Genomic DNA, 14,024 nt, shown 5'->3' on the forward strand with positions numbered 1-14,024 from the left:
TTGAACTTTTTCCGTAATCTTTTGAATAGATGGTGCCACAAAACTGATGTTAAAATTTGAGTAGGGTATATTGTGCCCAGCGTGGATCAATAGAGCATGTTACGCTACAGTGCCTACATCACATCGTGGTATCCAAGCGTGATGATACCACTAAGTAGGAAGGGCGGGCCCAGCCCATCAAAACCACCCAGAGAAGACATGTTGTGTTTTTCTTTTCCGCTGTTGGCTATTACAGACCGTCACAACTTTCTTAAATTTATGAATATAGAGCTCCGAAGTAATATACTTTTATCAAAAAAAAATCTTGCACTCTATTAGTATACGTGACTCTTTATGGATTTTTATAAAACATGCAAGTGTATATTTTAGAATTTTAGAAATAAAGATCTAGCAAATTAGCTGATTAACAGTTAACAAAATAATTTATAAAATTAACAAATTATAAATAGAAGGAGTTTTGTAGCTATTTTAGGAGTGTTACAACAATCTATAAACTAGCACATCATTATTTTTCCGGGATTCACATTTCTATTCTGTGAGCATGACAATAATAGACTTTCACTTAAATCCCACGTACTGTCTGGACTCTTGGTAAATAGTCATCAACTGGTTGGTGGTAAAGGACGGCAGTAGTGTACTCGATCTCTTCTTACTTGTGACAATGAACGACATTTTGACATTGAAGGCACATATATTCAAGTTATGCTTTGGTGCACTATTTTTAGTAGAGATGGTGAGGATTAATTTTCATGAAAGTATATCAACAATTATGTTGACACACGAACACATCACGTGTACCCTCGACACCGGGGGTGATGCACCGCAACCAGGGCCGGTCCTGAGATTTCGGGGGCCCGGGGCGAAACGACAACCTGGGGCCTCTAAATATGAACATCAAAATAATATTTTTCAATGTTGAAAAGCTTTCCTTGGAATGAACTTTGTGCAAGTTTTAAGGTTTTTTTTTGCTTGTTCAACATAATATTCAAAGAATATATTTGTAGAAATCACTAATGTTTTCTATGAGAATTGTTTGGACATTATCTTCCATTGATCCGTAAATCCATCTGCACTCGTTTACAACATTATTCTTTCTTTTCTTACTTTATTATGGTCCTAATTAATCTAGTAAAGCTAACATCTATACTAAAAATTTATTTTATAGCGTGTTGGGCTATATATTTACAATGAATTCAAAGCAATAAAATTGTTGATGACTTCATAAAAATAAATTCAGAGCAATTTCACACTGCATGAACCGAGCACTATCTTTCATTAGGCAATTTAATAACCCCACCAAAAGACAGAAAGCAAATATATACTCCCTCCATAAACTAATATAAAAGCATTTAGAACACTACTTTAATAATCTAAATAATTTTATATTAGTTTATAAAGGAGTACTATGAAACTTTGCTTAAGAGTAATATATATATACCTGAATGCACCACATGCAGTACTTTCCCTTATACCAGCATATTGAACTCTCAAGCCATCCATTGATCCAAGAGCTTTTTTGTAGATTCACTCGCCCCGTCAGGGAGTGCGGCGGCTATGGGCTGCTTTAGGTTGATTCACTCGCCCTAGAACCTCGGGATTTGCAGATCTCAAACTCGAGGAACAACGAAGAACGAGAGATAAAATACGATGGAGAGATAAAACGTAGATGAAAAAGTAGTATATTGATGTTTCGATTATGTGTTGTTTCAATCGGCCATCACCCCAATATATATAAGAGGCGGCTGGACTTCCCGTACAAGCAAAAGACTCATCTAGGCTTTCCTTACAAGAAAATTATAGCACATCATGTCCTAGAGTCCTAACTCTAGTCTAATTCGGATTCAGCCCAAATCTGGCCCAATCTTCTGTCCCGCTCCTTGCGTGGGCCGCGGGATCTGCATATGACCTCTGATGGAGACGGTCTAAACACCAATTTTGTGCACCTCAATGAGGCCAACAATCCATATGTTGATCACTTTCCCAAATAAAGCCATCTCGAATACTCCATGAGGTCATCTTTATCTTTGAATCAGCCTCGGTCATGTAGCGGACTGGACCGCCCGAGTGTTGTAGCGTTCCTGCAGGCCGTGTACTACCTCAGATGATAATGGGCCAATCTTTACGAACAACTTTTGACGGGGGATAACCCCGGGATAGGCTCATCGAGCCTACTCCTTTACCTTTTGTATTGAAGGAAAATCACAACTCTTTCCATGCAGTCGAATCCCCCTGGCCGGCTAGGAAGCTCCTGTCGGCTAGGGGCGAGATGGTCAACTTCTCGTGGTCGGCTAGGAATCACCTGCCGGCTAGGGGCGAGACGGCTACCTCCTTCTGGCCGTCTGGGAGGCATCTACTGGCTAGAGGCGAGATGGGCGTTCCTAGGCCGGCTGGCGAGGCCGCTAGCCGGCCGAGGAGCTCAAGTCACATCAGATCGTAGGTCATGACGAGACCCTACGATTAAAGCTGAATACGCGTCAGCGCGGGTACAAGATTGGAGCGCGCGGCAGGTACAGTGTCAGCGGCCATGCCGCTGACCTACTCCTGCTCCGATCCATCATCCCCGCACAGTGTCAGCCCGTCAAACACCCACTCCATTACCACACTCGGCGTGGGAACAGTGGAGACGGCCGTACTAGAAACCCATGACGAATCTCGCAAGACGACGCTGGACGTACTACACGTGTCCTGCGTCGGCCTTACGGGAGAGCTTCATTGGCTGGCCGGCGGGTCCCATAGCCAGATGGGACCTCGCAGCTGGCGGGCCCCTCCAGCGACAAGAGAAGACCACTGTGGACCCCCTGGCCAGCCGGCGGGGCTGCCATCCGGGTCCCACCTTTGTACTTTTATCCTTATTGTAGGTCGGTGAGTTCGTCTATAAAACCCCCCGACCCCCTCCATGCACAGGGTCGGCCAACCGCGCACACACAGACCCATACAGGAGAGGTAGTAGCGAGCCGACGACTCCTTCTTCATCCTCTGTCGAACAGCTCAAGGAGCACATTTTAACCACTCTGGTGCATTATACATTCCGGCAGGACTAGGGGTGTTATCTCTACGGAGAGCCCCGAACCTGGGTACATCGTGTGTCCCTCGCTTGTACCAACCCCACTCCCAGAGCCCGTCGGTGTCCTTTCGGTCTCCACCTCATATCTTTAGCCTACACATGGCTTATGTCATGAGTAAACACCGACATTTGGAGCCCATCGTGGGGCGTCCGCGGCATCGGCCAGAGTTACGCTCTGGGCGGGGCCCTTCGCCAACACCGCCGGATGCCTCGCGTCCGGATCGAGCAGCATGCCCATGAAGCCTGCCCTCGAGGAGGTTTCTGCGATGTTGGTTGATATTCCAGTCCATCTCATGGACTCCGACGAGGAGTCTGACGACGAGTTGCTCCCCAGCGTCGTCATCGCTGCGGTTGCGAACCTCGGCATCCTCTTTAGCAACTTGCGCCTCGACGATGAGCCTCGGTACCTCGGCGAGGGCATCGACATCGACGCGCTTTGCGCTACCTTCAGCACGCTCACCCTTGAGGAGGTGCCTGCGCAGGACGAGTACCCTAGCGAGGTGCTTGTCTTCGATGGTCCACCATCATCTGCGAGGTGTCTTGCCCCTCACCACGTCGTTGTCGTCTCCAATCTCATGAAGATGACGGTCATTGGCAGCGGCACCAGCAAGCCTCACGGCAAGGCGTCAGCAAGCCTCGCAACACGGTCTGCCATAATAGCGCTGTGTTCGTAGAATTAGCCTTGCTGTTGTCAGACCTAGGTTGTAAATAAATTATATAAGCAAGTGAATAAAGCAATATATCACGTATTTTTTGCTTTTGACTACCAAGGCGGAGACTTACCACAACAAGTGGAGTAGTTGTTCTGGACAAAAGGAGAGATGATGCAGTTCCCGGATGAAATGGATCCTGCGAAATGAGGTGAATAGAGCAGCAGCAGGTCAGCAAGATTTCTACAACTACCCACTCTGGGATGACCAAAGAGAAGAAATTATGGAAATGAGCAGGGCAGGGGGGAGGAGCAAAGTTACCGTGACTAGGTGGGAGACAATGGGAGGTGGGGCGGGATAGAGCAGAGGCGGTGGTGGCGGGAGGGCCACGATGGAGACCAGCGGTGGTGGTGCAAGGGTCGCGGTGGTGGTGAGAGAGGGCGGGGAGCTGGGGATGGACGTGGGTTGGGGGGCGCTGCAGGCGGGGTAGCGCGGCGGCGGTGGTGACAGGCCGTAGAGGTGTGACTGAATCGGGGGCGGCGGTGGCAGGACTATGGAGTCGCGGTGGTGGTGAGAAGGGGCGGCAATGGAGGTGGGATGCGGTGGCGGCGGCGGTGGGGGCGGCAAGGTGTGGCTGGATCGGGATCGGGGGCAGCGGCGGCTGGACTGTGAAGGCTCGATGTGAGCTGGGAGGGGATGGATGGGGAACTTTTCGATATGTTTCGTTTTCTTTCTCGTTATTTTTAGGGAAATGATGCTAATCATCCAAATCGGACATTTACCATCCGTCTCCTCGTGCGCGTGACACGTGTCCCATGCGCTGCGCCGCGACTATGAAGTCGATGACGGACGGTGCGGGTGAGAATCTAGATTGCAACGTCGTTATTTTTTTCCTAAAACATTACATATGTTATAGAACTTATTTCCATAACAACACATGTGTTGCAAAAAAGGGAAAACTGAAAAAAAAATCTGCAATGTAACTTTTTGTTAAAAAAAATATTATCTACTGTTGCAAAAAAAAAATCTACAATAAACACCTAGTTGCAAAATATTTATGCAACAAGACTTTTGTTGTACAGAAAGAATTCTACATATGTTTCCGCAACACGATCTTTTGTTGTGAAAAATATTATATAATAAGGAAAACTCTTCTCATCAGCTGGTCGATTTCTACGATCGCATAGTGCAAGTAGGGCGTAATGACGAGTTTCTGCAACTTCGTCTCTGTTTCAAAAAATTAGAACAAAATCTTTTGTTGCAAATAATTTGTGCAGCCTGACCTACGTTGCAAAAGTTTTTTGCAACATGACCTTTGTTGCAAAAAATATTGCAACACGATCCTTGTTGCAGAAAATATTCTTAACAAAATCTATTGCAAAAAAATATACGAACGTTTTCGCCACATGCTTTTTTGTTGCAAAAAAATTGCAACATAATCTATGTTGCAAAAGACTCGTCAGTCATTTTTTAACCCATCAACCGGATGACGTAACAAGCCGGACGACGTAACAACGTGCTTGTTTCCGTAACTGGAGCGTTGTTTCAGGATTTTGTGTGGTGAACGGATGCGACCGAGCTGGTTATCGAACGGTGCACGCGTATGCATCGGACGGTGAAAAAGGTCGTGGATGGTTTCTACAAATCCATCGGTAGATGCGTAACAGTCCCCTTATTTTTATCTCCCGTGGGCTTTTACGGACAGGAAAATGGAACCTGCGCGAAGCTTCCTGTCCTTCTCCTCTATTCGCGCGAGAGATACAACGGTTGTTTGGTTCCTAGCCACACCTTGCCACACTTTGCCACAACTTACCTTAGGCAAGTTTGACCAAGTTAGGTGGGTGTTTGGTTCTAGCCACACCTAAGGCAAGCATTTTTTAATGAGTACTAAACCCCACATGTCATAGACACAAAAAGTGTGGCAAGATTTCCTTAGGCAAGCCAATGTGTGGCTAACAATTTGAGCAACTCAAGTAAGGCAAGTGTGGCAAGTGTGGCAAAAATAATGTGGTAAGATATGGCAAAGATAGTCACAATCCAAATAGCCCCACAATTTTTCCGCGCGTAGAAATTGTTTTGGCGCTAACACGGGCTTGTTTTGAACGGGCTGGCTGACTCTTTTGTGTGGCCCGGCTCACAGGAGAATGTTTTTTTCCTGTGAGTTGCATTCTACCCTACAGGAAAATGAGCTATTTTCCTCGCAGCCAGGAAAAGCCCGCCAGGAAAAACACATTTTACTCTGAGGTGCTTCGGGCCTCACAGGAAAATTGTTCACCCTAAGGAAAACTTTAGTTTCTAGTAGTGTGAGCTTTGCTTCCTTAGGATCTACGTAATACCGCTGCAGACGTGGAGTGATCGAAAACTACCATACAACTTTCTGAGGAGCTTTCTTTCCTACCTTCTTGTATCGAGAAGCATTACACACTGGAAACGTGGTTTTTTCTGCGTGCTCACCCCGATAAATGATGCAATCGTTGGTGCATGTGTGGTACCTAATGTGCAGCAGATCCAGAGGGCAAACGATTTTCTTGGCCTCATCGACACTAGTAGGACACAGGTTCCCTGCGGGAAGAACTTTATTTTGTAGATACTTCAAGTGATCATCGAGATTTTTGTTTGTCCATTTGTTTTTGGCCTTCGTCTTTAGAAGTTCGATCGTGAAACTCAATCAGGTAACCTCGGGATCGCAACCGTCATATAGTGGAGTATTCGAGTCTACTTCAAGTTGCGCCAACCTAGCCTTCTCTCTAGAAGCAAGTGTGTCTCTATTCGTACTCTTGCGAAGGAGGTCTCAAACATGAAGGTCCTACACGACTGAACTTAGTAGCGTCGAAGTCTGCAGCGTGTCCATCGACTCTTCTCCGCAATGTACAAACTCTGCTTATTCGCCGTGTGCTCCGACGCCATGTCCGGACTCTTCCCCGCCGCCGTGTTCGGACTCTTCACAGTCGTCGTGTCCGGCACCATCGTCTTCGTGTTGATCGGTCATCTCTTCGTCTAGACCCATGTTGTTATTCCCTGCCATGTGGACGTCATCATCATCATATTCACTTATCCAAAGAGTATAGCCATCCATGAAACCATTGATCAACAAGTGGGCCTTCAAACTGCCATGATCAAAAGGGTCCAAAATTACTCCTTTGCACCTTGTACACGGACATCTAATCCCAGTCCGTTTATTTTCATACATGTCCATCACCGCGGATTGCAAGTATCGCTCCACCTTCCTACCAACCACCTTCGTGACTGCAAGGTATAACAAGAAAAAGGGTTATAAAAACTGCATGCATATAAAAATTTGGCATGACCGTGCCTAAAAATAGGACATATCGAGTTTGCTCAAAATTTGCCGAAACAGAAATAAATCAACATTTCGACAAAACATAAGCAACTCACGGGTCATATCACTCACACAAATTCCTTCATATCGCCAACTGCTACGGCGACAGAAATATTCTGTCGTCTCTTGAGCTTGCATTGGTTTTTTCCTTGAAGAGGAAAGGGCGATGCAGCACAACAGCAGTAAGTATTTCCCTCAGTTTGAGAATCAAGGTATCAATCCAGTAGGAGAATCGCGTCAAGTCCAGTGTACCTGCACAAACACAAAAGAGCTTGCACCCAACGCTATAAAGGGGTTGTCAATCCCTTCAAGATTGATTGCAAAGTGAGAACTGAAGGCAGAAAGTGCAACGAAGTAAAAGTGTAAGGCTGAAAATATGGTGTGAAGTAGACCCCGGGGCCATATTGTTCACTAGAGGCTTCTCTCAAAATAGCAAATATTACGGTGAGTGAACAAATTACTCTCAAGCAATTGATAGAACCGCGCAAAGTCATGACGATATCTTAGGCAATGATCATACATATAGGCATCACGTCCGAGACAAGTGACCGATACTTTCTGCATCTACTACTATTACTCCACACATCGACCGCTATCCAGCATGCATCTAGTGTATTGAGTTCATGACGAACAGAGTAACGCCTTAAGCAAGATGACATGATGTAGAGGGATAAACTCAAACCAATGATGAAAACCCCATCTTTTTACCCTTGATGGCAACAACACGATGCGTGTCTCGCTAACCCTTCTGTCACTGGGTGAGGTCACCGCACGGTATGAACCCAAAACCAAGCACTTCTCCCATTGCAAGAATCATAGATCAAGTTGGCCAAACAAAACCCACAACTCAAAGAGAATTACAAGGATATGAAATCATGCATAAAAGAGATCAGAAGAAACTCAAATAAGATTCATAGATAATCTGATCATAAATCCACAATTCATAGATAATCTGATCATAAATCCACAATTACAAGGATTTTTTTTCTGGGATTTTAGGCAATATAGAGGCAAAAGACCTAGGACAGAGGAGGCCCATGGATCCCACAAGCCTGGGAGGCGCGGGCCCCCTGGCCGCGGCTACGGGGCTTGTGGGGTCCTTGGTGACCCTCTGTCTTAGTTCTCAAGTCTCCCGATCGTCTTCTGTTTCGGAAAAAATCTTTTTGGAAGTTTGATTCCGTTTGGACTCCGTTTAAAATCCTCCTCTGAAAATGGTCAAAAACACAGAAAAAATAGGAACTGGCACTTGGCACTGAGTTAATAAGTTAGCCCCAAAAAAGATATAAAAGGCATACAAAACATCCAACGTTTGACAAGATAATAGCATGAAACCATCAAAAATTATAGATACGTTGGAGACGTATCACCAACAAACATATTCGCATTATTGAAATGCACAACTTTTTACTCACCTATATATACCCCGAGAGGGATTGTGCACGGCTAAATACTGGAGAAGTAACAATGATGGAGAAGTAACTTACAGAGAGGAAAGGAGAAAGGAGGGGATAGGGCAAAGGAGGGAGGAAGGGGGAGAGGGGGGTGTTGTTAGAGCATGTATCTCCATATGTGGTTTTGGTAATTGATGACAATTCCTATGGACTAATGGTTGCCTTAAGTTATATTTATAGGATTTGTCCATAGGCACTTCTTGAAGTCCATCTGTTGGGTTCAAGGAGTTTATATGTTGACCAAGATGTTATTCAAGGTATTATCCAAAGAATGGTCATAGAAACACTAGGTTGATCAAGATCTCAGACTAAGAATAAATCAAGATGATCAACACACAAAGCGTATAAGATGTACCGAGAGGGATCAAGTGAACCCATGGTATGGTAAGCATTGTCCATTACGTGTTTGTGTACTAACCCATGGTCTTTGTGAGACTCCTATGTGGGGGTTAGGTGTGTTTCCATTGGGCTTGCGTCAAAAGGAAGATCTCATACAACCCATGAAGGATGACGTCAAGTGGTGATCGTCATCAAGATTGTTGTGTGCAAGTTCAAGTGGATCAGCACGAATATATCATTCAAACTATTGTCAATGATCATGTGTTGATAAGGACAATCTCATGTGCTAACAAGGACAAGATCAAGATAAGCATTCTTGAGCACTACATGCTTGATTCTTGTGGATGTGCACATGGTGGACAAATGAAGATAAATACATAAGCTAGGCTTTCCGCGTTGTGTATGGGAAAGCTACTTGAAGACTTCATCATGTCTTGCTTTCAACTTGAGCCAAGAAGGAACAACAAAATCAAGCTCAGGTGAAAGGGCTAACTCAAAGGTATCAGTTTCCTTTGACGTTAGTGGTGCGGAGTGATGATCAGCGAATAAAAGTATACAGTCAAGTATGGATCATCAGTACTCTTTTATGATTCTTGAGTCCTTAGGGATCCCGCACTATTAAGAGGGGATCACAGGTTTTGCGATGAACTTGCTCAAATTACATCATCACTTTCTGCTCAGTCCACATCTCCACTGTTGTGTTGTTATCTGAAAACAGAACCAGTGCCTCGGACATCCGGCTTTCTCCGGACGTCCGAGGACCGGACGACCGACTAGTTCGGAAATCCGGAATCCTATACCAGAGAAATCAGAGCCATATAACTCGGACTTCCGGCTCCCTCCACACGTCCGAGGCCCGGATGTCCGGCCAAGCCCCGGAAATCCGGAAGCCTGCACTAGTAGAAGTTGAGTTCTATATCTCGGAAATCCGGCTCCCTCCGGACGTCCGAGCGCCGGACGTCCGACACCCGTCGGAAATCCGGAACCTACCACCAGTAGAAGTTGAGCTGTATAACTCGGATTTCCGGTCCTCTCCGGACGTCCGGTGGCTGATAAATTCAACATAGGATTCAGTCGTATCTACAGGCCTCGGACGACCGACCCCTGTCGGACGTCCGGTCGCTGTTTAATTCAAAATAGTTTCATTCGTATCTACATGCCTCGGACGACCGACCCCTGTCGGACGTCCGACCCCTCGCGGACGCCCGGACTTCCGACAACTGTCGGACGTCCGGACCCTGTGTGACTTAAAGTGTCCCCAACGGCTCTTTTTCTCTCCCCACTATAAATACCCCCCTCCCACTTCGTGAGAGGGTTGCCTAACACAGCCTTATCCTCATAAGAACACATTTCCACCTCACACACATTTGCTCACTCCAAATCTTAGATCCCAAGAGCATTTGTGAGCCCCTTTGAGAGTTGTTTCAATCAAAAGATAGATCGTCTCCCTCTCCTTCTCTCAACCCAAGCTATTTGTGATTTGAGCAAGTTTTGAGCATTCCCCGTGATCTTGTTACTCTTGGAGGTTGGAGACTCCTAGGCGGTAGGAGTTCTTCGGAGAGGAATCAATCCGTGTGATTTCCCCTGGAAAATTTTGTGAGGGTTTGGAAGCCACCTCATAGGCTTACCACTAGTGGTTGAGAAACGCCTTCGTGGTGTTATCTCAAAAGGAGAATAGGGTGAGCCTTCGTGGCGTTGGTGTGCCTTCGTGGTAACATCCACCTCTCTAACGGTGACTAGCTTCCCTCCAAGGAAGTGAACATCGGGATACATCTTCATCTCAGTGACCTTGGTTATCCTTAACCCTAACTCCTTACTTGTGGTTTACTTGTGTTACTTGAGCATACATACATTGCATATTATTTGTGCTCATTATATTGTGTTGGCTATTTCTTGTACAAGATTAATCATTCAAGCATACCCTCTATATCCACACGTCCATACTTGCAGCCCTTGATATTTTGTGTTGATATAGTGTGATCTAGTATCTTGCGTTGTTCACCTACTTGTCGAGTGATATAGCTCAAGTAAGTTTGTGTAACTTACTTGTGCTTGTTAGTATCTGTATTGTGTTCATCTTGGTCGATCGTGTTGTTGATACACGTTGCAGTGCCTAATGCATTTAGGATTTGTGCTTGACAAGTACCCTCTTAGTTTATTTCCGCATTAGGTTCAAGACAAATCCGAAGAAGTTTTTAAATAGCCTATTCACCCCCCCCTCTAGGCGTCATCGAGGTCTTTTCAGGTGTGGGTGAAATGAGGGCAACAATGATGGAGGAAAGGAGAAAGGAGGGGCAAAGTTGGGAGGGAGGGGGAGAGGGTGTGTGTGTGGGTGATAAGTAGAAGGAAGAGAGAAGAAGGGCAAGAATGGTGGAGAAGTAACAATGGAGGAGGAAAGGAGATAGGAGGGAAAAGGGGGTGAAGGGGTCGAGGGGTGTGTGTGGGGGTAAAAAGTTGCCCACAGCCACGTGTAGCAGTAGCGCTGGTTCGAGAGGTGCGCTACTGCTATTGCACTTAGCAGTAGCGCTTTTCCCCAGCCAGCGCTGCTACTACAACTGGTGTCAGCGCTGCTACTACAGATATTGTGGGTGACCTCGTTGGGCCCCGTTTAGCAGTGGCGCTGCTAATGCATCTAGCGCTACTACTGCGGACGTTAGCAGTAGCGCGTAGTGTTTCCAGCGCTACTGCTAAGTATCATCAGCGTGTGATGTTTTCCAGCGCTACTACTAGACTCCTACCTATAAGGTTTTTCCTACTAGTGCATGCCACTACCCCAGCTACTACTGGAAAGTAGAAACGCTGGCATTTCTGTTCTAAAATTAAAAGGATTGCTTCTGCCCATCCGGGGAGACGCGAGGTACTCAGGGAAGACGAGGAGCTCGCCCACCCGGCGGAGAATGCGAGCTGCGCGAGCAGGACGGCCTCCGGCAGGAAGGTACAGCTTGACTGCGTCACCAGAGTCAGAACTCGCCGGCGGTCGGCTGCCGGCTAGGGACCAGTTGCAGGTGGCTTTCCCCTTTGGGGATAAGCGTGAGTTGGGTAGGGCTCCCATGTAGACATGGGCAATGAGAACAATATAGGAATTCATTGCTGGGCCAGTCCATGAATTGATTCGATTGTGGAACGGCGGACTGCTCATATCTTTACCTACTAATAAAGCAAATATTGCTTCTGCCGTACGTCATTCAAAATGCCCCTACACTTGGCTAAAATTACCCACTAATGCCACATATAAGTAACAGAAATCGTTTAAAACAGAAAAATCACCGGACTGGGCCGGCCCATGTAGGCGTCTCATATATTATGCTCTCGGCATTGGAAAAAATGCAGCACACCTGTTTGGGCCGGCCCATGCGTGGGCGTCTGTTTTTCTTAGTTTAGTTTTAAATTTTTCTTTTCCATTTCATTTCGTTTTTCTACTTTAAATAATTTAAAACTTCAAATAACTTTTTTCAATTTTAAGAAATTGAGAATTTCGAAATAAGATATTTAAAGAGACATAATAGTTTTGAGAATTCAAAAACTACTCAGGAGTTTTGAAAAATGTTTGCATATGCAAAAAATGTTTAAATATTGAGAAAATGTCCATAAAATAAAAAAGTCAATGATTTTAAACAAAAGTCCGTGTAAAAATCTTAAAAACAGTTCGTCCCTCTGTTTTTACTCTCGTTTTATATTTTCATTTTTCTGTTCCATTTTTTAATTTAAATAATTTAGAACTTTGAAAAATTTATGTAATTTATAAAACTTATAATTTTGAAATAAAAGTTTGAAGAAAACATAAAATGTTTGTGAATTCAAAAAATGCTCGGGATTTTTGTAAAAATATTCGCATATTCAGAAAAATGTTCATCATTTTGAGAACAATGTTGGTGAAAATAATAAAATTCCATGATTTTGAAGAAAAAAATTAGGTATAATTTTTTGAGTGAAATTGAAAAGGATGTTTGCTAATTCAAAAAATGTTCATGCATTTCAAAAAATGTGCTAAAATTTTAAAGATATAATATGTCCAGCAGCATTGGAGATTATAATTGTTTCTTCCGTTGCAACGCATGGGCCCTTTTGCTAGTATATATAAAAACCAGGCAAATCCTATTTGACGCGGCAGATGCCGGTTAAAGTGCATTTTTCATAACCGGTGCCTGCAGCGCTCGGTGATGGGCCCGCCCATCTAGGTGTTTTTCCGTAAAAATAAAGAGTCCTAGCGATATTCGAACAAGCGACCTGTCACTGATATTCTAGTGTTGCAACCACTCCGCCACCCCAACGGTATGTGATAGAACTGAACTTTTTTACTTCCTTTATTTGTTATTTTCCCTTTTTATTTTTTTCTTAGTCGTTTTCCTTTTTTTTTCTTTTCATCCTGGTTCGTTGATTTATTTTTGGAAATATGTAAATTTACTTTCAAATCGTTTATTTTAGGAAATTTGATGGAATCTTTTTTTAATTGGTGAACTTTTTTCCAAATTGATAAACTTTTTTTCGAAATTGGTGGACCTTTCTGAAAATCTGTAAGTATAATTAAAATTTGTGAACGTTCTTCTAAATCGATGAACTTTTTTTGAAAATCGGTGACATATTTCAAAGTTCGTGTACTTTTTTTCAAAACCGATGAACGTTTTTTTGAAATCGGGGACCTTCTTTTGAAAATCGGTGAACATATTTTAAAATTCGTGAACTTTTTTCAAAATAAATAAACAATTTTTCAAAATTTATGAACTTTTTTTCTGAAATTGTTGAACTTCTTTTAAAAATTTGTGAACATATTTTAAAATTCATGAACTTTTTTCAAAATAAATGAACTATTTTTAAAAATTGTAAACTTTTTTTGAAAATCGGTGAACAAATTTGAAAATTCCTGATTTTTTTTCAAAATTATTGAACTATTTTTTGAAAATTATGAATTATTTTACAAAATTCGTCAATTGTTTTGCGAATTTTGTAAACTTTTTGAAAATCCATGAACATAATCTAAAAATCTGTGAACTATTTTGCATAATCATTAAACTTTTTTGCAAATTCAGTGTTTTTTAATTTAATAAAATTATAATGCATGTTTTGTAATTAACGTTTTAAAAAATCAATGAAATTTTTTCAGGACCTGCAGCGGGCGTCAGGAGAAGTTTTATGGGCCGTCCTAGGGGCGGCGCTGCAGGCGTCAGAAGCACGAACCGGTG

The sequence above is a fragment of the Hordeum vulgare genome, chromosome 3H (genome assembly GCF_904849725.1).
Source record: "Hordeum vulgare subsp. vulgare chromosome 3H, MorexV3_pseudomolecules_assembly, whole genome shotgun sequence".
NCBI lineage: Eukaryota > Viridiplantae > Streptophyta > Magnoliopsida > Poales > Poaceae > Hordeum > Hordeum vulgare.